This window comes from Pristis pectinata, chromosome 5, assembly GCF_009764475.1.
Source record: "Pristis pectinata isolate sPriPec2 chromosome 5, sPriPec2.1.pri, whole genome shotgun sequence".
Classification (NCBI taxonomy): domain Eukaryota; kingdom Metazoa; phylum Chordata; class Chondrichthyes; order Rhinopristiformes; family Pristidae; genus Pristis; species Pristis pectinata.
Genome location: NC_067409.1, coordinates 10,214,212 through 10,240,667, shown reverse-complemented (window position 1 = coordinate 10,240,667; position 26,456 = coordinate 10,214,212). Strand labels below are relative to the sequence as shown.

Sequence of the window (26,456 nt, the reverse complement as noted above, 5' to 3'; positions counted from 1 at the left end):
CTTACGCAGCCCCTCAGGATCAAAGATAACGTTTCTGTGTTCGCAAATGGTTAATGGGACTAGAATGGGAATGACAGACTCCTCCACAGACACAGCAGGAAGTGGCTGATGGGACAGACAGGTGAGCAGTTTCTAAGATTTCCTTGAGCTCCCAATGCATGACCTTGAGATTCACATCTTGAACACTCCTTGAGCTATAATGAGCCAGAGTTACCCAAAGGTCATTGGGGATAATTCTGTACTAGACTTTTAATTAAGGAAGTTAGGGAAAAGGTGGGCATTGGTGTTAGGTCATGGGTCAAGGCCTCCACCTGTTCCTATATGTAGAGACAATCTAAGGACAACACTTTACATCTGCAAGTACCCGGGCTTCACCATAACGAAGAAAGAAAATCCTTGCATTTGTAGAGTGATGTGCATGGTCTTAGGAAATCACTAAGAATCCTGCAACTTATACAGCACGTATGCTGTGTAGTCACAGCTGAGATGTGGAACATCACATGTAGTGCGTTAGAAATATGTACTGGCAGGTACAATAAACTTCACTCCTTTCCTGCAACTATCCACAGCCAAACTCAAGGCAAATGGTTACTGTAACAACATATTTCACACACATGCTTCAAGACCATCCCAGCCTCTCCCTGTCCAGACACCTGAGATCCAATTTACATTAAGTGGAAGAGGCCACAAATGATGGGTTCCTCCCACTCCCTCCCCCTGTCCACCCTGCCCCCTGTCTTTACCCACAAATAGAGGTCCTGATTCACTACTAGAGAAAGAGAAGGGGATCATTTCAACTCTCTTAATGACTCACGTTGTCCCAGTAATTAGTTGGTCATTAGTCCAGCATCAGAGTTTGTGGATTCAAACCCCACTCCAGAGACTTGAGCACAAAATTTTAAGCTGACACTCCCAATGCTGTACTGCGGGAGTGCAAACCTGTTGAAAGTATGTCTTTCAGTCGAACAGTGAAGTTGAATCTGCTCAACTGAAAGATAAAATATCTGGAGGAAGAACATGGTATTATCCCTGGACTCTTGGCCAAAGCATATCCCTTAAGCAATATAATTAAAACAGAGAATGCTGGAAATACTCAGGAGGTCAGGCAGCATCCGCAGTGAGAGAAACAGAGTTAAGGTTTCACATCGATAACCTTTCATTAAAACTGAAAGCGAGTCATTCAAAAATGCTTTTTTTTAAAGATACTTAATTTGAAACATCAACCAGTTCTCTCACCACAGATGCTGACTGACATGAAAATTTCTAACATTGCTCATCTCTATCTCCGATTATGTAGGTTTGGCTATGCAGGAAGTATTATTATACATAGATCCTGGTATCAAGATAAGATATCTTTATTAGTCACATGTACATCGAAACACACAGTGAAATGCCTCTTTTGTGTAGAGTGTTCTGGGGGCAGCCTGCAAGTGTCGCCACGCTTCTGGTGGCAACATAACATGCCCACAACTTCCTAACCCATACGTCTTTGGAATGTGGGAGGAAACTAGAGCATTCGGAGGAAACCCACACAGACACGAGGAGAAAGTACAAACTCCTTACAGACAGCGGTGGGAATTGAAACCGGGTCGCTGGCGTTGTAATAGCGTTACGCTAACCGCTACACTACCATGCCTGCCCAAGTGGAGTAGAGAGAGGAAGCAACTGGCAATGGAGTCCAGAGTTAACTTGGAGGTCCTGTGGTGGGCTGACGTTGGTGTAAGTAAGGTATTATCCGCATGGAGCATGAACAAACTGCTGCCCAGGTTTGGAGATAGGGAATGAAGTCCTGAAACTATTTGAAAGGCAAAGTAGCAGAGAAAATAATGATAGAGGTGTCTTTGTTCTTATTTAAACAGGTTGCCCAGGTTATATCACCTTGCAGTCTGTGGGAGCTGCTGTGTGCAAATTTGTCACCATGATTCTCATGTTACAATAGTGACAACAGTTCAAAAAATATATTTCATTGGCTGCAAAGTGCTTCAGGATATTGTGAGAGATGTTTTATCTATGCAATCTATTTCTTTATTATTCCATTTTGGAATAATGTTCATAAATGTTTGAATGCCTAAGTAATAAAAATCAAGAAATATTATGAGATAAAATGTTAAAGAATCTTGACTGGACTAAAAAGTAGCAGAAATGTAGATTGTCAAAATCTGTAGGAGGAAAAGCCCATTTACCTTGAGAACTTTCAAATAAAAGGCTTTCTCCTTGCTAAACATAACAATCTGTCCGAGCATTGTGAGGCCTTAAAGTCATTAGGAAGCCAATCATTATAAAAGGCTCTAGCAACCTACTGCAAGGGTTGGTGAAATTTTCTTTAATAGGTTTAATGCTAAATCCTCAGTTTTAGAATGGATTTATAGTCATTGGCGACTATGGAGCAATCAAAATTCCTATCAATGTAAGTATCATGAAATTCCAACCCAATTTAAACACCATCTTGAGTGACCAAATGCAGATCACAAAAGTTATAAACATCAAGATAAGCTCATTTAAGTAATTACATTGTGAATTTGACTCAAATGCCATTAGTTCTCTATCCCCTTATTTTTTGGCTAATGGAATATTTGAACAAATGGATGTTTTTATAATTGTATTTATGTGGCAGGTAAATACCTGCCCCTCCAATCATTTTCGTTATGGTTCAGTAGGTTCATATATCAAAACTGCTACCACAAGACCTTGGTAGAGCAGAACTAGAATTCAAGGAAATGAGATCTGATAGTATTGGAAGAATTGCTATTGATTTCCATTATTCAGGAAGTGGGGGAATTAGTTGGTTATAATCCATCTGATGAAAAATATATGACCATAATGTCTATTATGCATATCCAGTTTGCTTCCCCAAATGCCTTTAATTTTCTTCTTTCTCCTTGATTGCTTTGCTTCCTCCTATTGGTCAGGCTCCCATGGTGTATTTTCTACTCTAATTGTTTAATTTGCCCGTGTCACCCACCAATCAAAATCATACAAAACTAAGAAACTATTAGTCAAAAAAGTTGACTGAGATGCATCTAATTCACCTCATAACTGCCTAAGTCAATCGTAAAGCAGCTGGTGACAAAACAAATCTACTATTATCTATCACCTAGGAGTATCTGTGGGATCAACTTATGTTTGGGTTGCATGGATCAATGGTACAATTCAAGTTATACCATTAGGCAATTCGGCATGTCCCTGATGACCCTCAGCAATTTTTACGGGTGCACCATAGAAAGCGTCCTCTCTGGATGCATCACAGCTTGGTACGGCAACTGCTCTGGCCTAGGCCGCAAGAAACTGCTGAGAGTTGTGAACACAGCCCAGTCTATCACAAAAACCAGCCTTCCCTCCATGGACTCTGTCTACACTTCCCGCTGCCTCGGGAAAACAGCCAGCACAGTCAAGGACCCCTCCTACCCTGAGCATTCTCTCATCTGCGCCCCCCCAGCCATCAGACTGAAGATACGAAAACTTGATAACATGTACCACCAGGATCAAGGACAGCTTCTATGTCACTGTTATTAGATTCTTGATCGGACCTCTTAAACGATAATGATGAACTCTTGATCTCTCAATCTACCTTGCCATCCCTCTTGCACTTTGTCTAACTGTGCTGCACTTTCTCTGTAACTGTGACACTAAATCCTACACTCTGTTCTTTTTTCCCTTTTATACTAACTCAATGTACTTACATCTGGATTGATCCATCTGGATGGCACGCAAACAAAAGCTTTTCATTGTATCTCAGTACATGTGACAATAATAAGCCAAATACCATAAAAACATGGATCACTTTCCATATCTCAGAAGCAAAGGCAGTAGATTAGTGACAAAATTCACTACTGTCTCATGTACATCAGCATGGCTGCCTAAGGTAAAAAGTGTTTGCCAAAACTTCAAACTCGGCCCTAAGCTCACTGTCTACCAGGCAGCAGTGATTTCCAACCTTCCTATTTGCTTCAGAGATGTGGACAGCCTGGAGTAGGCACCAGACAGATATCACCTCTCTGTAATTTCTTGCGGCCTAGGCCAGAGCAGTTGCTATACCAACCTGTGATGCATCCAGAGAGGATGCTTTCTATGGTGCACCTGTAAAAATTGCTGAGGGTCATCAGGGACATGCCAAATTGCCAAATGGTACAACTTGAATTGTACCATTGATCCATGCAACCTAAACATAAGTTCATCCCACAGATACTCTCAGGTGATAGATAATAGTAGATTTGTTTTGTCACCAACTGCTTTACGATTGACTTAGGCAGTTATGCACCTCAGTCAACTTTTTTGACGAACAGTTTCAAAGCAGTGGACGGGTATCATCGATCCGTTTCTGCAAAATCCCTCAATTCCATTGGCCAATCAAGTGAAGGAATATCAGGATTCTCTCCCAAGCCAACATCCCCAGCACTGGGGCTCTATTACATTCAGTCAGCTCTGACGGGAAAGTCGTTTGCATGCCTGACTCCAAACTTCTGAAACAGATGTTCTGTTCTGAGTTCCACCTTGACAAGAGATATTCGGGAGGCAGAGGAAATACTTCACGGATGTCTCAAGGCTTCCTTGAATAAATGCAATATCCTCATTGGCTCGTGGGAGTCATTGGTTCATGGCCATTCAAAATGGACTGGGAGAGTCTGGGATGGCACTGAGAACCTTGAGTCTCTTCATCAGGAGAACAAGCTCAGTGAAAGTGACAGGAGGAGTGGACCATCTCCCAAACTACTCACCTGTGGCTGAGTCTGTAGGCCTCATCAGACACCCCAGGACCAGAGAGCCGGGGTGAAAACAAGTCCTCCTCAAGCACAAAAAAAGTTCTAAGGGACGGGATTTATGTTCACTTGGAATGGCAGGGACTGATTAGGAGGAGTCAGCATGGTTTGGTGCAGGAGAAATCATGTCTCACAAATCTGATTGAGTCTTTAAGGAGGTAACTAAGAAAACTGATGAAGGCAGCACAGTAGATATGGTTTACATGGACTTCAGGACGGCTTTTGATAAAGTCGCACACTGCTTCAGAAGATTAGGGTACATGGGATCCAAGGTGGGTTGGCAAACTGGATCCAAAATTGGCTCGGTGATAGGAGGCAAAGGGTCGTAGTGGAGGGTTATTTCTCTGACTGGACACCTGTAGCCAGCAGTGTACCACAGGATTGGTGCTGGGACCTTTGTTGTTTGTCATATGTAGATGAATCAGATGAGAATGTAGGTGGACTGATTAGTAAGTTTGCTGATGACACAAAAATTGGAGTAGTAGATAGTGAAGAAGGTTGTGAAGGGATATAGAGGGACATCGATCAGTTGGAAAGTTGGGCGGAATGGTGGCAGATGGAATTTAATCCAGATAGGTGTGAGGTAATGCATGGATGTAATGCATGGAGGTAATGGATGTCAAATACTAACAAGGCATAGACAGTAAATGGCAGGAACCCCAGAAATGTACAGAGAGATCTCAGGGTGCAAGTTTGTAGCTCCCTGTAAACGGCAACAGAGGCAGATGGGAAAGTGAAGAAAGCATTCAGCATGCTTGCCTTCATCGGCCGAGGCATCGAGTATAAGAGTCAGGAAGTCAAGTTGCAGCTGTACTCAACCTTGGTTAGACCACACTTAGAGTGTTGTGTACAGTTCTGGCGCCACGCTACTGGAAGGGTGTGGTAGCATTAGAAAGAGTGCAGATAAGATTTACAAGGATGTTGCCTGGAATAAAGGGTTTACTTAGAAGGAAAGATTAGATAGGCCACTTTATGGAATGTAGGAGGCTGCTTATTCTCACTGGAACATAGGAGGCTGAGGGGTGACCTCAATGAGGTTTATAAAATTATGAGGGGCATAGGTAGAGTCAGAATCTTTATCATAGTGTGGGAGTCTAAAATTAGAGGGCACAGGTTTAAGGCAGAGGGGAGAAATTTAAAGGAGATCTGAGGGGTAAATTTTTCACACAGAGGTAATGGTTACATAGAACAAGCTGCAGAGGAGGCAGGAGAGGCAGGCACAATTATTGAGATTAAAAGGCATTTGGACGGGTACTTGGATGGGAAAGGCATAGAGGGATACAAATCTAATGCAGGCCAATGGGATTAGCATAGATTGAGACCATGGTCAGCACGGACAAGTTTGGCTGAAGGGCCTGTTTCTGTGTTGTACAATCTATGGCACAGCCTAGGAAGGGAAAGAGAAATGGAGTGCAGTAACGTATGGTGAACACATTGTGCTCTAGGAAACATGCCTCAGGAAAGATGTGGTGGCAAGATTACAGGTGCAGTGAGCAGTTCCACTGTTCTCAGTAATGCAATTAGACATGGAGACATAGAGCTGTACAAAACCAAATGGGCCATTCAGCCCAACTCATCCCTGCTGACCATGATGCCTGTCTCCAGTAATCCCACTTGCCTGCATTAGGCCTGTAACATTTGGTGCATTGGGGAAAGTAAGGGGTCAGGGCAGTAGCAGTGGTGGGGCTGGGGGAGGCTAGAGGGAGGGGTTGGAGGCCAGAGGTGAGCTGCAAAGGAGGGGGATCTAATGGAAGATGGTGCATTTGTAAAAGCTTAGTTGTCCCAAGAGTGCCTGATGATGGGCATCTCCTGGACAATGTGGTTCAAGTTCCCCAACGATTCCCCAGAAGAACATTACCGCTGAAGCAGAAATCGCCAGGGTGACCTGTGACCGGAAGTGCCCGGTCAAATTTACTGAGTGACACAAAATGACCTAGAAATGGTCATTGCTGTGTTTGTCTCATGGAGAACTGAATTCTCAATTGCAAGGTGCTGCAAAAAAAAACATTATGCAAACTAATTTCTGACTAAGCTTTCTTTTTCACACACCCAAATTGTATTTTCAAGTTCATAAGAGTTATACAGCACAGAAACAGGCCCTTCAGCCCACGTTCATGCCAACCAACCATCTATACTAATCCCATTTACCAGCACTTGCTCTGTAGCCCTCTATGCCTTTGTGATTCAAGTGCTCATCCAGATAAATACTGTGGGAGTCCCTGCCTCCAGCACCCATTCAGGCAGTGTGTTCCAGACACCAACCACTCCGGGTGAAAAATTCTTCCTCGAATCCCCTCAACACCTCCTACCCCATACCTTAAACTTAAGCTGTCTGGTTTTTGATACCTCTGCTACGGGGAGAAGCTTCCTATTATTTACCTTATCTATGTCCCTCATAATTTTGAATGCCTCCATCAGGCCTCCCTTTAACCTCCTCCACATCGAGGAAAACAAACTCTTGATCTCCCAGTCGACTTCGTTGTGGTCCTTGCACTTTATTTGTCTGCCTGGGCTGCACTTTCTCTGTAACTGCAACACTATATTCTGCATTCTGTTTTCTTTTTACTACCTTGATGTAATTACATATGGCATGATCTGTCTGGATGGCATGCAAAACAAAAGCTTTTCACTGTATCTCGATACGTGTAACTATAATAAAACAATACTAATACCAGCCTATCCAATCTCTCCACATAACTGAAACACACTATCTAAGGCTATATACTACTGTAATGCATAATGTAGTATGATTCCAACACCATTTCAGGTAGCGTTTTCCATGTTAATAACCCTCGGTGTGAAATGTAAAGCACCAGCACGTGTGCACAGGATGCCTGACACATCACTTCTCCATTACTTACCATTCCAGAATAACTTAATGACTGTACCTCTGTCTATAGAACATAGAACAATTACAGCACAATTCAGGCCCTTCAGCCCACAAAGCTGTGCCGAACATGTCCCTACCTTAGGAATTACTAGGCTTACCCATAGCCCTCTATTTTACTCAGCTTCATATACCTATCTAACAGTCTCTTGAAAGACCCTATCATATCAGCCTCCACCACCATTTCCGGCAGCCCATTCCACGCGCTCACCACTCTCTGAGTAAAAAACTTACCCCTGACATCTCCTCTATATCTACTCCCCAGCACCTTAAACCTATGTCCTCTTGTGGCCACCAATTCAGCCCTGGGGAAAAGCCTCTGACTATCTACCCTATCAATACCTCTCATCATCTTGTACACCTCTATCAGGTCCCCCCCATGCTCCGTCTCTCCAAGGAGAAAAGGCCGAGTTCCCTCAACCTGCTTTCATAAGGCATGCTCCGCATTCCAATATTTTTTATTCCTATGTTTTATAGAAACCTTCACCATCTGTACTCAGCGCAATTCCAGTCCCATAAACTAAGATTCTGCTCTCCAACTGTAACAGGAAGCAATGTTATTTGCCTTTCACTTACTATGGGGTTGCATTACAGAGAGTAATGGGTAGTAGGAAGTGGACTAAAGGATTAGATGATGCCTGAACTTCACTTTTATGGATCGACAATCTCATGAAATATTTACAGCATTCTTATGCCATTACTGCTTTTATCCTGCATGCCTGCACTCAGGTCCTCTCCTACATTATCTCTGTCGTCTATCAGAGACTGCACTGCCCCTCAGCAAACCAAAATGAGATACCAACTTTGAGCGCCCTCGTTAGGCAAAGCAGATAATTCTACCATTCTGCACAGTCGATAAACTGTGGCCAAAGATTAACATTTGGGATTAGCAAATTTCCAAGTTTTTTCACTATGGATTTTATCTCATCCACACAGTCCATTAGAAATATATTTCCATCTTTGATAATTAGAATTAATTAATGTTTTGCTTTGTAGCAGTTAACAAAATACCTCACACAGTTTTCAATGTCTCCTTTCAAATTTACTGATACTGGCAAATTAACTAAGGCAGGCATGATTTGTAATTTATACAGGCTTACTTTTTTATTTTCTGACAGCTGATTATATAAAGCTTTTAATGGTATACTGTCATTGACAAATTGATCCTACACTGCTAATTTTGTGTAATCTTGAAAATTCACGTTGCTGAAAATGAAAATGAATACCAAACAATATCTGTCAAAACTATTTTAAAAAAGAACAAAGAGAGAAAAAGAGTTGTGAAGAGAGAAAAGGAGATAATGCTTCAGGTCAAAAGTCTTTCTTCAGATCTGAGTAAAGGCCAAGGCAAGAACCGTTTTGGGCTCTGGGAAATAGAGGGAAGAGTGAGAGAAAGAAGGACAAAAGTGCTGGCAAAAAGGTGAAAATTTGAAACAGAAACACTCAGCAAGTCAGGCAGCAGCCCTGGAGAGAGAAACAGAGTTCAGTCAAGTCAATGATTTCAAGTCAATGATCCTTCCTCAGATTTTAAGTTATTTGTTCACAGGCTTCACCAGCAAGGGCAACACTTATTGTTCACCCTAATTGCCTCTGATCTAAATCAGCCATAGTTAAGTGTCAAATATGTATCGGTAGACCAGATAAGAATGACAAATTTCCTTCCCTGAAGAACATTAATCATCCAAATGTGTCTTAAACCTGCCCAGTTGTATTGTGCTGACATCTTTTAAATTCCAGAGTTATTTAATTAGTTGAATTTAAATTCCCCAGCTGCTGTTTTGGAACTCGAACTTACATCTACAGGAATCATTTAACAACCACTGCCCTATCTAACAATCGATTTTGGCCACCCTGTTTTAATATGTCTTTATGAGGTGTCAAGTTGAGTCTGATTGAGCTGGGAAGATGACTGGTTGCTGATTAGTTGTCCAATACATAGAACATAGAACATTACAGCACAGTACAGACCCTTAGGCCCATGATGTTTTGCCAACATTTTATCCTGCTCTAAGATCTATCTAACCCTTCCCTCCCACATAGCCCATCCATTTCTCTATCATTCATGTGGCTATCTAAGAGTCTCTTAAATGTCCCTAATATATCTGCCCCAACAACCTCTGCCGGCAGTGCATTCCACGCACCCATCACTCTCTGTGTAAAAGAAGCTTACCTCTGACATCCCCCCTATACCTTCCTCCAATCACCTTAAAACTTGCCCCCTCATGTTAGCCATTTTGCCCGTGAAAAAGTCTCTGACTGTCCACTCGATCTATGCCTCTCATCATCTTGTACACCTCTATCAAGTCACCTCTCATCCTCCTTCTCTCCAAAGAGAAAAGCCCCAGCTCGCTCAACCTATCCTCATAAAACATGCTCTCCAATCCAGACAGCATCCTGGTAAATCTCCTCTGCACCCTCTCTAAAGCTTCCACATCCTTCCTATAATATGGTGACCAGAACTGACACAATACTCTAAGTGTGGTCTGACTAGAGTTCTATAGAGCTGCAACATTACCTCGCGGCTCTTGAACTCAATACCCCAACTAATGAAGGCCAACACTCTATACACCTTCTTAACAACCCTATTGATCTGCACGGCGTCCTTGTGGAATCCATGGACGTGGACCCCAAGATCCCTCTGTTCCTTCACACTGCTAAGAGTTCTGCCATTAACCTTGTATTCAGCCTTTGAATTCGATCTTCCACACTTCACACTTCACACTTTTCCAGGTTGAACTCCCTCTGCCACTTCTTAGCCCAGCTCTGCATCCTATCAATGTCCTATTGTAACCTACAGCAACCTTCTACACTATCCACAACACCACCAACCCTGGTGTCATCTGCAAACTTATTAACTCACCCTTCCATATCCTCATCCAAGTCATTTATAAAAATCACAAAGAGCAGGGGTCCCAGAACAGATCCCTGTGGAACACCACTGGTCACTGACCTCCAGGCAGAATATGCTCCATCTACAACCACCCTCTGTCTTCTATGGGTGAGCCAATTCTGAATCCACACAGCCAAGTTTCCCTGGATCCCATGCCTCCTGACTTTCTGAATGAGCCTTCCATGAGGAACCTTATCAAACTCCTAACTAAAATCCATGTACGCCACATCCACTGCTTTACCTTCATCAATGTGCTTTGTCACATCCTCAAAGAATTTAATCAGGCTCGTAAGGCACGGCCTGCCCCCTCACAAAGCCATGCTGACTGTCCCTAATCAGCCTATGCTTCTCTAAATGCCCATAAATCCTGTCTCTAAGAATCTTCTCCAGTAATTTGCCCACTACTGAAGTAAGACTCACAGGTCTGTAATTCCCAGGGTTATCCCTACTGCCTTTCTTAAACAAGGAAGGGAGTAGGGAGTAGGAAGGGAGTACATCTAGGAACATGGGAAGTTTGTTGATATGCTGCCAGCTATCCCTATAACCCTTAGACCTTTGCTAACCTGTTGGCTCCTGGTTGAGTAATATCCTTCAAATTCTTTCAATTATTCCATGGTCTCACCCTTCCCTCTCCTGCTGCCCTATAACTCACCAGGGTATCTGCAAACTTCCATACCTAGCCTTTTGATCATCTCCTCGCTTAAGCTCCCCACTACTGGCAGCCTTCAGCTCGCTAGGTCCAAAGGGAGGGAATTCTCTCCCTAAAACTCTTTGTCTCTCTCTGTCTGTCTGTCTCTCTCCTCTTTATAATATTTCGTAAAACCTTTCTCTTTGACCAAGCTTTGGGTCATCTGTCTTAACATGTTGCTTGGAGTCAAATTTCACTCCTGAGAAATACTTAGCTATGTTAACAGTACTATATACCATAAGTTAGTGTTGCTAGGTTGTTTCAGAATAATAATCATTGGCTCATAGAGGCATGTACCACCCTTCAGTGTACCGACCTAGACCATGCCAACTATCAAACACTCATTATGCTGATCTACATTTATCCCATTTTTTATTTCTCCCCACATTTCCGTCAACTCCCTCAGGTTCCATCACTCACATACATTCTAGGGACGATATACTGTATATTAACCTACCATCCCGCAGTTCCTTTGGATGACGGAGGAATCCAGAGCACCTGGAGGAAACCCACGCAGTCACAGTGAGAACGTGCAAACTCCACACAGACAGCACTAGAAGTTAGGATTGAACTCCTGGTCGCTGGAGCTATGAGGCAGCAGTCTACCAGCTGCTGCCTCATAGCTTTTCTCTTAATGATGTTCTTTAAGATCCATCTCTTTGACAAACTTTGAGTCATCTGTCCTAATTTGTTGCTTGAAGTCAATATTTTGTTTGGTGACACTCCTGAGAAACATCTACTATGTTAGTGTGAAATAAACCTCAGTTGATGTTGCTGGATTGTTTCAGGGTTACAAATAACAATTTTGTTTTACCCATCACAGCCTGTGAGCTTCTTTGACAAGTACGGTATGTAATGTCCATCCCCAAATGCCCTTGAGAATATAGCAGTGTCCCCTTGAACGACTGCTTCCCCTTGTAGTGAAAGTGCTGTGAGGCAGGGAATTCTAGGACCACAAGAGACTGCAGATGCTGGAATCTGGAGCAGCAAAACCTGCTGGAGGAACTCAGCGGGTCAGGCAGCATCTGTGGAGGCAAATGGATGGTCGACGTTTCAGGTCGAGACTCTGCATCAGGAGTTCCGCGATTTAGACACAGCGGCAGAGGAAGGATGGCAGTATATGTTGCTGCAAAGTGGCTCTATTTAGCAGTGATGGCAACACACAGGAGTGCCGGGGAGGAGGTGCATTTAGCATCACGGTTTTCCTGCTCAGCTTTCACACCAACCACAGCGACTCACTACACTATCCACATCTCACCATACATTCCTTAAATCATTGCACGCTGGCTACTGAACAGCCCATGAACTGAGAAACAAAGGACTGCAGATGCTGGAATCTAGATGAAAAACACAATGATGCTGGAGCAACTCAGCAGGCCAGGCAGCATCTGTGGAGAAAAGCAGGCGGTCAACGTTTCAGGTCAGGACCCTTCTTCAGGAAGAAGAAGAATCCTGAAGAAGGGTCCTGACCCAAAACGTTGACTACATGCTTTTCTCCATAGATGCTGCCAGGCCCGCTGAGTTCCTCCAGCATCATCATGTTTTTCATCTTGCCCACAAACTGCTTAGTTATTTTATCAAAAGTGGGCCGAATCTCAAATAACAATGAGTCGGAGTATAGGAAGGAGACAGAGAGCCTAGTGACACGGTGTCATGACAACAACCTTTCCCTCAATGTCAGCAAAATAAAAGAACTGGTCATTGACTTCAGGAAGGGGGCACCCGCTCCTATCTACATCAACGGTGCTGAGATTGAGAGCGTTGAGAGCTTCAAGTTCCTAGGAGTAAACATCAGCAATAGCCTGTCCTGGTCCAACCACATAGATGCCACAGCCAAGAAAGGGCATCAGTGCCTCTGCTTCCTCAGGAGGCTAAAGAAATTTAGCATTCCTCCTTTGACCCTCACCCATTTTTATTGATGTGCCATAGAAAGCATCCTATCCGGATGTATCACGGCTTGGTATGGTAACTGCTCTACCCAAGACATTAGGAAACTGCAGAGAGCTGTGGACACAGCTCAGCACATCACGAAAGCCAGCCTCCCCTCCATGGACTCTGTCTACACTTCCTGCTGCCTTGGTAAAGCAGCCTACATAATCAAAGACCCCTCCCACCCCAGACATTCTTTCTTCTCCCCCCTTCCATCAGACAGAAGATACAAGAGCCTGAAAGCACATACCACCAGGCTCAAGGACAGCTTCTATCCCGCTGTTATAAAACTATTGAACAGACCTCTTGTACGATAGGGTGTACTCTTGACCTCGCAATCTACCTTGTCATGGCCTTGCACCTTATTTTCTGCCTGCACTGCACTTTCTCTGTAACTGTAACACTTTATTCTGCGTTCTGTTATTCTTTTCCTTTGTACTACCTCGATGTACTAATGCGATGAAATGATCTGTATGGATGGCATACAAAACAAACCTTTTCACTGTACCTCGGTACATGTGACAATAATAAACCAATTACCAATTAATCTTCTGTGTTGTCTAGAGTTCTTTTTCTAGCAGTAGACTCTTGGGTCTAGACAGAGGGTAAGGGGCATGGCTTGAATCTGCCTCCATTTTAAGGCAATAATTGGGAAGGTTTATTGAAAAGAAACTCAGAGAAACTGCCCCCCCCCAATCGAAAGAAACAGATTTCCCTGCCTGTAAGGGAATGTGTGGAATCTTTTATCATATAGGGCTCTATCTCCCACTACTATACTTTATACAATACGGGAGGAGATCATCTAGCCCATTAAGTATGAACCAGCTGCCAAGGCAGCAATCCTATCAATCCCATTCCTCCTGTCCTTACTTCCTTGCACCCTCTCAGTTTATTCCCTCTCGCACATGCCCATCAACTCCCCTTTGATCCTTTCACCATTCCCTATACTAAGGAGTAACACACAGCAGCCAATTAACCTACCTCTTGTAAACCAAGGAATTATTGTGGTTCAGAGAAAACAGAGGTTTTAAATATTTCATGGAATTACAAGGAATCTACAGCAGAGAAAGCGGCTGTTTGTCCCAGTAGCTTTATACTGGTCTTAACGTTTCACAACAAGCTCTCAGATCCACCTTTTGGTGTTTGCTTCTGTTTGTACCGACTTATTTTCCCCAGAAAAGCATCCAATTTTGTGTAGATTCAAAGGCTGCGAATTCAACCACATACTGGTTTGACAAGCCATGCAACTAACTTAACTCTCTGTTCTCACACTTAGAATTGAAGTCAGATGCCAATCTCATGCATTCCTGGAACAGCAGGTTTTTTTGCCTTCGGTTTGCTGTCATTTGCATACATGGTTCACTTGGGTGTGGCCAGCCATAGGTTTAGGTGGCATAGTGGTTATGTTACTGGGCTAATAATATAGACAGTATGAGTCCAAGCCTTGCAATGATTGTGTGAGAGATTGAACTCAGGTGGCTTCAGTAAAAGTGTCCACGAATTGTGGATCTTAACTCTAAGGAAGCAAGTTTGGTCTTTCGGGGTTTTAAAAGGATGGTTGTGGAGAGGTGTCCTCTCTTGTGGGAGAACCTAAAATTAGGGGGTCACTGTTTGAAATGAGGGGTTGCAGAGATGAGGAGCTATTTTTATCTCACAGAGGTATCTGGAACTTTCTTGCTCAAAGGGCAGTGGAAACAGAATCTTTGATTGATTTCAAAACAAAGTTAGAGAGGTTCTTGATAAGCAAGGGGATGAAATTTTCCTGGGAATAGAAAGCAATGTAGAGTTGAGGTTATAATCAGGTTCGTCACCATGTTGTGAAATGGCAGAACAAGCTCAAGGGTTGAAAGGCCTACATTTGTTGGTACGTGCCTCTCACATCCCAAAGACCTGCAGGTTGGTAAGTTAATTGGCCACTGTAAATGGGCGCGAGTACGTAGTAATGAGTGATTAAATCTGGGAAAAGTTGACAGAAAGGTGAGGAGAATAAAGGGGATCAATGTAGGATTAGTGTTAATGGGTGCTTGATGGTGAGTGCGGAGTGGGTGGGCGATGAGCAGTGTTACACTTGTTCTTCATCAAGAGACAAACTTTGCGTGGGTTTAACATCTGAACATTTTATTAACCAACACCAGACAGCTTGCTCTCCCTCTCTTTTTACAGCCACTTCCACCAGGTGACCGCCTTGCATTGCCTACTGGGAACTGTAGTTCATTATTATAACTACATAATAACACAAGCAGTATGACTCCAGTTGACTGCTGCCCATCCTTGGGTTGGTTTATTTCCCTTCCCTGCAAATCAATTGAACTCAGAATGGGAAAAAAGGTACCAGTCTTGCCACCAATGACTACATCCCAAAAATCAACTTATAAAAAAAGCTGTATTTTAGTTCTGATGAAAGTTCATCAACCTAAAACATTAACTTTGTTTCTTTCTCCACAGATGATACCTGACCTGCTGAGTATTTCCAAAAATCTCTTTTATTCCTCACTGTTGACTCCACCTCTCTTGTAGTAAGGAGTAAAATTCCATTTGATTTCCTGTTTACTTATTAACTTCCTGTGTTAATTGCACAAGGTCACCCAAATCTCTCTGAACACCAAGATTTAATAGTCACATATCATTTAAGTAGCCCCCTGTTTTTTTCTTCCTGCCAAAGTGGATAAACTCACCTTCCCCTCTACACCACTCCACCTGCCATCTTTTTGGTCACTCACTATCTACACATCTACCCTGTCCATGCAGGGGTCTCATTATGCTCACCTCACAACTTATTTTCCTACCCATCGTTGTATCATCAGCAAACCTGAAGTGGCACTGACACCAATCATCATGAAGTGCTTCGAGAGGTTAGTCCTGCAACACATTAAATCCATTCTCCCCCCCCCTCACTAGACCCCCTTCAGTCTGCATACCGCCCCAATCGGTCAACTGAAAATGCAGTGTCCTCTGCCCTCCACCTGGCCCTGTCTCACCTAGATCAAAAGGACATTTACGTTAGGATGCTCTTCATAGACTTTAGCTCTGCCTTTAACACGATCATCCCACAGAACCTCATAAGAAGCGACACCAACTAGGCCTTAGCACCTCCACCCGCAATTGGACTCTGGACTTCCTCTCTGAAAGGCCACAGTCAGTTCGCATTGGAAATGCCACCTCAAATATCACCAGGCTGAGCACTGGAGCCCCCTAGGGCTGTGTGCTCAGTCCACTGTTGTTCACACTGCTGACCCATGACTGTTCTGCCAACTCAAGCTCCAACCATATCATCGTTTGCTGATGATACAACAGTGGTGGGCCTCATCAGCAGGAACGATGAAACAGCTTACAGAGAGGAAGTGGAGAGGCTGGCGTATTGGTGCTCAGTCAACAATCTTTCCTTGAACGTGGACAAAACAAGGGAGATGATTGTGGATTTTAGAAAGGCCCAGGCTGACCACTCACCCCTGTGCATCAATGGCATCATTGTACAGCGAGTCAGCTGTTAAGTTCTTGGGAATACATATAGCAGACGACCTGTCCTGGTCAACCAACACCTCCTCCCTCGCCAAGAAGGCACAGCAGCGTCTCCACTTCCTATGGCAGCTGAAGAGAGCAAACCTGCCCTCCCCCACCCTCACCACATTCTACAGGGGTATCATTCAGAGTGTCCTGACCAGCTGCATCTCTGCCTGGTATGGTAACTGTAACATCTCTGACCGTAAGACTCTGCAGAGAATTGCGAGTACAGCTGGAAAGATCATTGGAGTACCTCTTCCCTCCATCCTGGACATCTACAACACACGACACACACACAAGGTCTGCAGAATCATAGATGACCCCTCTCATCCCTCCCACAACCTATTTGTCCCACTGCTGTCTGGCAAGCGGTACCAGAGCATCCGGGCCAGAACTACTAGACTGTACAACAGTTTTATCCCCCAGGCTGTCAGGCTCCTGAATACCCTGGAGGCAGTTTCAGACGAATGCCGCGTCAAAAGCCCTGGTTTGCACAACGGCGTATAAGAACTTTGGCCGCTGCTGAACACGTTTATACATTTAGTGCAACGCACCGAGTTCTGGATTTTCTTCGTCCAACTCAGTTTTGCACTAACCCTGCACTAATTTTGTATCCTGTATATACCGCTTTGTGCACTATTCATACTTGCACAATTTTTTTGTCTGCGTTTATTGTATGTCCTCTGTTGTGTGAGTCTGGGGGAAACGACATTTTGTTCTGCCATGTGTTTTTATAGCATATGGGTGAATGGCAATAAAGTAACTTGAACTTGAATAGAAAACTCTCAACCTTTTAACTAAGTCATTAATATAGATCATAAATAAGATGTAAGATTGATTGTAAAGATATAAATTGTAAATAAGACATAAGACCATAAGATATAGGAGCAGAATCAGCAGCTTTAATTCCTGTGTGTTAACATATGACCTGTCCTGGGCCCAGCACATAGATGGAATCACAAGGAAGGCGCACCAGCGTTTTTACTTTCTTAGGTGGTTAAGGAGGTCCGGCTTGTCACCGAACACTCTAACAAACTTCTACAGATATACCGTTGAGAGGTTGCATCACGGTCTGGGATGGCAATTCAAATGCACAAGAACTTAAGAAGCTGCAGAGAGCAGTGGACTCAGCCCAATACATCACTGGCACATCCTTCCCCACCATCAGTACTATCTACACAAGGCGCTGCCTGAAGAACACCCCCACCATCCGGGCCATGCCATCTTCTCGCAGCTACCGTCAGGCAGAGGGTACAGAAGCCTGAAGTCCCACACCACCAGGTTCAAGAACAGCTACTTCCCTTCAACCATTCAGTCCTCAAACCAGATGGCACAACCATAATCACTACAGTTTAGCAACACTAAACAACAACATGATTAATTTATGTTTTTCTTATGAATGCTGCTTATCTGATGTGATGTACCTGTGATGTTGCTGTAATAAGTTTTTCATTGCACCTGTGCAGACATGTACTTGTGCATGTGACAATAAACTCGACTTTGACAAAATTAAGCCATTCTGCCCATGAAGTCTGCTCCACCGTTCAACCCTGGCTGACTTCTTAAAAAATTCTCAACCCCATTCTCCCTCCTCCTCCCCATAACTCTTAACCCCCTTACCAATCAAAAACCTATTAAACTCTGCCTTAAATACACACAGTGATTTGGCCTCCACAGCTGTCTGTAACAACGCATTCCACAGATTCACCACCCTCTGGCTGAAGAAATACCCAAGAAACAACTGAGGCCCCAGTGTGACACCCAACTTGTTATAGCTTGCTAACCTGAAAATAACTTCATTATCTCCAATTCTGTTTTGTGTCAGTCATTGAATCTTTGCAGAACACCTGCGCTCTGTCCGTAACCTCGACCTGCATCTTCCCATTGCCAGTCACTTCAACTCCCCCTCCCACACTCCTCGGCCTCCTCCACTGCCAGGAGAATTCCAAGGGCAAACTGGAGGAACAGCACCTGATTTCCGTCTTGGAACCTTGCAGCCTAACGGCATGAATATTGAATTCTCCCACTTAGGTAATCCCCACCCCCCTTCCCCAAACCACCCCCCCCGACCATACTTCTTCTCTTCTTCCCTTTCCTAGCTTCCTTTTTTTCCCTCTCTCTCCTTACCTTTGACCCATCCCCCAGTGGATCTGCTCTCCGCACCTCCCCTGCACCTGCCTATCACTGTCTCTTACCTGTATCTAACTATCACCACCCTGTGCCCACCCTGCCTCCCCTCTTTTGTCCACCTATCGCTGCTCTGCTTTTCCCTCCTATATATTGGGCTTCCCCCTTTTCTTATCTTCAGTCCCGAGGAAGGGTCCTGACCTGAGACGTTGACCGCCTGCTTTTCTCCACGGATGCTGCCTGGCCTGCTGAGTTCCTCCAGCATCATCGTGTTTTTCATCTAGATTCCAGCTTCTGCAGTCCTTTGCTCCTCTCATTGAATCTTCTACCTTTGCAAATATATTACCATCTATATCTTGAGCCTTTATCTTGTTGAATAACTTGTAATGTGGAGCCTCAATGAGTGCCTTTTGAAAATCTACTGATTCCCCTTTATCTACCTTGTTCAATTTGTCAAACATGATATGCCGTTCATAAAGCCATATTGATTCTATCTAATTATGTTATGGTTTTCTAAATCTTCTTTTCCTCTTCCTTATTTAATGGACTATAATATTTTCCCAATGACAGATGTTAAGCTGTAGTTCCCTACTTTCTCTCTCCCTCCTTTAGTTAATTAACAGCATTACATTTGATGTTTTCCAACTTCCTTTAAAACTCTAGCATTCATGCCATTCATCATGATTAGAGATTTGTCAACCTTTTATCTCTAGTTCACCTGAAACTTCTTTTCTGGTTTTAATGATTGTTTTTCATCCCCCCCCCCTCCCTTTTGACCCCAATTTTACTTAAAATACAGGCCATCCCTGGGTTACAAACACTCGACTTATGGGCACCTCTACATTGGTATTGGTATTGGTTTATTATTGTCACTTGTACCGAGGTACAGTGAAAAACTTGTCTTGCATACCGTTCATGCAGATCAATTCATTACACAGTGCATTGAGGTAGTACAGGGTAAAAACAATAACAGAATACAGAGTAAAGTGTCACAGCTACAGGGGAGTGCAGTGCAGGTAGACAATAAGGTGCAAGGTCATAATGAGGTAGATTGTGAGGTCCAGAGTCCATCTCATCATATAAGGGAACCGTTCAATAGTCTTGTCACAGCAGGATAGAAGCTGTCCTTGAGCCTGGTGGTACATTTCCTCAGGCTCCTGTATCTTCTGCTTCATGGAAGAGGAGAGGAGAGAGAATGAACCGGTTGGGTGGGGTCTTTGATTATGCTGGCTGCTTCACCAAGGCAGCGAGAGATATAAACAGAGTCCATGGAAGGGAGGCTGGTTTCCATGATGTGCTGTACATATTGAAAGAACTCCCATAATATTATTAACTTCAAAATTCTGATGTACATAACGCATTGTAGTGTAGCAGTTAGCATAACGCTTTACAGCACCAGCGACCCGGGTTCAATTCCGGCTGCTGTCTGTAAGGAGTTTTTACATTCTCCCCGTGTCTGCATGGGTTTCCTCTGGGTGCTCCGGTTTCCTCCCACATTCCAACGATGTACGGGGTTAGGAGCTGTGGGCAAGCTATGTTGGCGCCGGAAGTGTGGCGACACCTGCGGGCTGTCCCCAGAACACTCTCTGCAAAAGATGCATTTCACTGTGCATGTCGATGTACATATGACTAATAAAGAAATCTATCTATCTATCTAAATGGCAAAATGTTTCCTCTATCTCTCTCCACTTTTAGTATTTGTTCTTTCTTATCAGTCTTACTGTATGTGCTTATGATACCATTCATTACAATACTGTGCAGCTGTGGTTACCACATCGAGTGACTTTTTGTGTATTTTCCAACTTGGGGCAAAGTTGACTTATGGATGTCTGTAAAAACAGAACCCTTTTGTTTCCCGGGTATGACCTGTACACAGAGCAGGAGCAAGGTTCAATGACTCAGCCCCTCAAGCCTGCTCTGCCATTTAATAAGATCAGGGTTGATCTGACTGTAACCTCAAATCACATTCCGTGCCCACCCATGGTAAACTTTCACTGTTCTGATGAAGAGTCTTTGATCTGAAACATTAAGTCTGGTCTGCTGTCCACAGACACTGCCTGAGCTGATGAATGTTTCCTATCACGGGCACAGCCCTCCCCACCATTGACAGCATCTGCAGAAGGCTCTGCTATAAGAAGGCAGCATCTATCATCAAGGATCCCCACCATCTGGGCCATACCATCTTCTCGCTGCTACCGTCAGGCAGGAGGTACAAAAGCGTGAAGTCCCACACTGCCAGGCTCAGGAACAGCTATTTTCCTACAGTCATCAGGTACCAACCTGCACAACCCTAACCCTAACTCAGCAACGGAACACTACGGACCACCTCTTGCACTGCCATGGACTTGTCTCTGATTGTTTTTTTTTTGCACTAATGTCTTGTTTTGCAGTCTTTTTCTTCATTGTCTTGTATAATTTATGTTCATAGAGTCATAAAGTCACACAGCACAGAAACAGGCCATTCAGCCCAACTGGTCCATGCTGACCAAGATGCCCATCCAAGCTAGTCCCATTTGCCAGCGTTTGGCCCATAACCCTCTAAACCTTTCCTATCCATGTACCTGTCTAACTATCTTTTAAATGTTGTTATTGTACCTGCCTCAACCACTTCCTCTTGTTCTATGTGTTGTCTGAATGTACATCCCCGTGATGTTGCTACAAGCAAGTTTATCATTGTAGCTGTATCTCACCGTACTTGTGCACATGACAATGAACTTGATTTGACAGGACCTGATCCCCTTGCTTATCAAGAATTTATCTCTGTCTTAAAAAGTATTTAAGACACTGTTCCCAACACCCTATGTGGAAGAGAGCTCTCAAGACTCACAATAGTTGAGAGAAAAGAAAATTGACTCATCTCTGTTTTAAATGGGAGTCTCCTTATTTTGGGGCTCAGGCACAGATGAAATTTAGAAGTGAGATCAATAGGTTTTTGTACTTTAAATGGATGAAGCGATGAAGGGATGGGGCAGGAAAATGGAGATGGCTTAGAATATCGGCCAGGATCTTAGTGAATGGTAAAACAGGCTTGAGGGGCCAAATGGCCTCCTCCTGCTGCTATTTCTTATGTTACATCACAGTTAAGAGATATACGCAACACAGTCCAGCACTGATCTGTTACCACATTGTGGAGTCAGCCTTGATTATGTGCTCTTATGTGAAGCTTGGAACCCACCACCAGCTGATGCAGAGCTGTCAGTGCTACTGCTGAACCACAGCTGCAGATTATGCACATCATACAGCATTAGATGAAGATCGCAGGGAATTTCAATAAGTCTTCAAGAATTTGCAGTCAGGCATATGATGCTGATAACTGAGAAATCTAAGTGCAGGCACACGTGCATACAGTGTCTGTATAGTGATGGAGTAGTGGTGAAATTGCCAACACTTTACTGGGAAAAGGCCACTATAGGAGAACAGGGCTGCACAAACTCCTGAGGTTGAGGCTGGTATTTTCCACGTGTCACAAGGTGGATTATTTCCGGTGAGATAGCATCCCCAGTGATTTATTTCCTTTATACCATTGAACTTACTGGAGGTGATGAGCTGCCCCTGGGTATCTCCTGAGAATGCTAAACTGCAGTTCATGTGTGATATAAAATTTCATTTGCTGCTCTATTAAACCCACAGTATCAGTTGATAAAAACGTGGCTATTAGCAACACATAACACAGACAAAGAAACATAATGTGCTTCAAGCTGCCCCATTAAAAGTAATTTGGTCTCAACCTATCAGAGATACTCCCTTTGTCCTACCCATCGCTCCCCCAGCTCTCTCTGTTACTGAACCTAATTGTTTTCTCTCTTTCCCATTTCCAACGAAGGATCTCAGACCTGAAATATTAACTGTTTCTCTTTCCACAGATGCTGCCTGACCTGACAAGCATTTCGAGCATTTTCTGTTTTATTTCAGATTTCCAGCATCTGCATATCTTTCTTATTTTCAAGGGAATATGGACAACTGAGTGGGTAAGATTATGATGCAGAAAAATGCGAGGTCGTCCACTTTGGTGCAGGTAACGGAAAACCATAATATTTCTGTTAAATGGTGAGAGATTGGGTCGTGATGATGTTCAAAGGGACCTGGGTGTGCTTGTACACAAGGTGCTGAAGACCAACATGCAGGTGTAGCAAATGGTTACAAATACAAATTGTAGGCAGATTTTATTATCAGAGGGTTTGAATATAGGAGCAAGTAAGTGTGATTGTAATTTTATAGGACTCTGATTCAACCGCGCCTGAAATATTGTTACAGTTTTGGTCTCCTTTCCTCGGAAAGTATACACTTGTCATAGAGGGAGTCTAATGAAATTGAAATCAGCCTTCCCCCAACTCAGGACCTTCATTTCTGGAACATCCTTATCTATTTCTGTAACTACATTGAAACTTACAGAGTTGTGGTCACTATCTCCAAGAGGGTCTCCAACTACTTGCCCGGTTACATTCCCTGAGATTAGGTCCAGTACTGCCCCTTCTCTAGTAGAACAATCTAGGTACAGGCTCAAAAAGCTCACCTGCTTGCACTTTACAAACATCACACCCTCTAATCCTTTCACACTGAGACAATCCCAGTTTATATTGCAGCCTACGAGGAATTGGCACAGAAGTGGAGATGAGGAGATGGTGGAGGAGGCTTGAAGGACCTGGTGGTCTACACTTGCTCCTATTTTCTTATATTCTTCTGTTCAATAGCCCTGCAATTATTGTCTTTCAGCCACTATCCAGCTACAATTGAATCTCCTTCCACCACTACCCCCGACAGTACATTCCAGACCTCAACCACTGGCAGGGTAAACATTTTTCCTCATGTCGCTTTTGATCCCTTTGTCTATCCCCGCCATTCTATGTCCTCTTGTTCTTAGAGCTCTCCTTCAATAGGAATAGTTTCTCCCTGTCCAATTTATCTGTAGCTTTCATGATTTTAAATACTCCTATCAGATCTCCTTGCAAGCTCCTCTGTTCCAAGGAGAACAGTCTGTTTCTGTCCACATAACAAAAGTTGGAATCATTTTGGTAAGTCTCTCCTGTACCCTCTCCACAGCCTTCACATCCTTACTAAAAGTGTATCACCCAGGAAGGGACGGGATGATCCAGTTCTGACGGTGCTCTCCCCCACCAGAGCTAAACATCCTGGGACCCTATGGCAGGCCTAGGTAACAAAGTTTTCAAAAATATTTTAAGATAAGATAAGATAAGATACCTTTATTAGTCACATGTACATCGAAACACACAGTGAAATGCACCTTTGCGTAGAGTGTTCTGGGGGCAGCCTGCAAGTGTCACCACACTTCCAGCGCCAACATAGCATGCCCACAACTTCCTAACCTGTGCATCTTTGGAATGTGGGAGGAAACCGGAGCACCAGGAGGAAATCCACGCAGACTCACGGGGAGAACGTACAAACTCCTTACAGACAGCGGCTGGAATTGAACCCGGGTCGCTGGCGCTGTAATAGCATTACGCTAACTGCGACACTACTGTGCCAGGAGTTGTTGAAGGAACTCCACAAGTAAACATTGGATCATCCCCTTGGCTGTGAGCTGTCTCTTCAACCACCTCTCAGCCCCAACCTCACCAAAGGCATTCATGCCGTGCTACCTGATCAACAATCAGCACCACCAATGAAGGATGCACTGTTTTGAGTAAAGTGAAGGGGAAAAATGCAATGTATTGTTTGCCAGTCACCTCTCAAACTAGAGGCCATAGGTTTAAGGTGAGAGGTAAAAGATTTAAAAGGGACCTGAGGGGCAACTTCTTCACACAGAGGGTGGTGAGTAAATGAAATGAGCTGCCAGAGAAAGTGGTTGAGGCAGGTACAATGACAACATTTAAAAGACAGTTGGATAAGTACGTTGATAAGAGGGATTTAGAGGGATATGGGCCAAATGCAGACAAATGGGCCGAGCTTGGCGGGCACCATGGTTGACATGGACGAGTCGGGTCGAGGGGCTCGGTTCCGAGTTGTGCACTCTATGACTCTATGAGTGCTCAGAGGCAACATTCAGAAAACAATGTATTGTGTTATACCTCAAAAAATAGCTTCAACAGAACACAACAATTAAATAGTACAGTCCAACCAACAGTAATACCCCAAGAAAGATCGAACACTTTTAGGAAAGGAGACATTTTGAAAATAGATAATCCTTCTTGATATTTCCATCTGCCATGTGACCAACTATTCTGACAATCTAGGGCTGAGTTTAAATAATGAGCGACACCCACAGACAGCAAAGAGATTTTCATTAGACTGGATAGGAAAGGTTTCGAAGGATGTGGGCCAAACTCAGGCAAATGGGACTAGCTCAGGTAGACAACTTGTTCAGCATGGATGAGTTGGGCCGAAGGGCCTGTCTCCTTTGACTTTAAGCGCTGGATTCAAAATTACATTTGCCTGAGGCAAAAGAGTAGATGAGACCCAATCTACGTCACCCAGTTACCTTGTTTACTAGTTTACATAGAAAGCTTTGCCATCTGATAGGGAATTGCTACCTCACCTTCACCCTCTCACCTGTTCCTGCTTGTCTCCTTTCTTACCTCCCTCCGCCTTACTAATAGCCGACTCCACGATTGCTTCCTTAAATTCCAAATATATCGCTTTACGCCCCACTCCTCATCACTGCACCTTATTCAAGTTAAGATTCACTGTTCTGTGTCCCACTGGGCTCATCGTTTGATTCCCCACCCTACCTGTCCTTCCTTATTACAAGTCACGGATTATTAATGCCCAAGTGTGTCATCGATTCATTCATTCACTTCCTGATTTGCTTTGCATTCCCTTCTAATCTTTTCAACCTTGCCGAAGTATGAGCTTTATCATTTTATTCTTTTAACCCTTTACACAGGCTTGTTACTTGAGACAGTACACACTATGGCTAACTATGAACTGCCTAATATAATTTTCTGTTGGTTCATAAGGCCCACAAGAGCTTTGTACTTTACCAGCATGAACTGGATTCACAAGCAGATATATCAAAGGAAAAGGATTAGATTACAAACCATTTCCACCACATATTTCTTGCTTCTAATGTAGTTCTGAAAGACTTGTTCACAAAGCATTGCTTTTGACAAGAGTGCCACTGAAGACTGAAACATTATTTATTTCCTCATTCCTAGTCAAGTAACTTTGTGAATGAGGCATCAACACATCCAAGGAAAGAAAAAAATGGTATTACCTTCAGAAAATATAAGTTCCTTTCTCCATTTTTCTCCTACGTTATCATGCTGCGTGATATCTTCTCTGTTACATCACACCAGTAGAGTTAAATTGAGTATTAATTGGACCAAATGACTGCTTAGAATGATCTCCCTGCCCAAGGGCAGATGGGAGGGATAACACCTGACAGGAAACAATGTAATTTTTAATACAGAAACAAACTCCAATGTCATGAGGTATTATAGCAGTGCGGCTCTTGCAGAGCTAGAACTTTGTAAGGTTATGTGTTTACTTCACCTCAACAGACAACAAGGGTGTTTCCTAGTTATGACTTAAGGCCTCTTTTTGATTTTGCTAAAGACTTTCCCATTCTGAAATTCACCTGTAGAAAATCCGGGGTGTTACCGAGCCAGTGATGAATGTGACAGTGCACCTGACCAATTTCCCTCTGGTAGCTATTGCAGAGGAAGAGCTGGTGCAACAGGTAAGAAATTGGACGAGTAACCCTGAGGCCTAGATTAACAA

General features: G+C 43.6%; 1 protein-coding gene across 1 annotated transcript in view; it reads right to left on the bottom strand.

The window, feature by feature from the left end:
• The window catches only part of scn5lab (sodium channel, voltage gated, type V-like, alpha b), a 449,385-nt gene extending 423,376 nt beyond the window's left edge, over positions 1–26,009 (bottom strand). The window contains 1 exon segment of the mRNA XM_052017101.1: positions 25,951–26,009. The gene's annotated coding sequence lies outside the window, so the exon portion shown is untranslated.
• Positions 26,010–26,456: the final 447 nt, after the last annotated feature.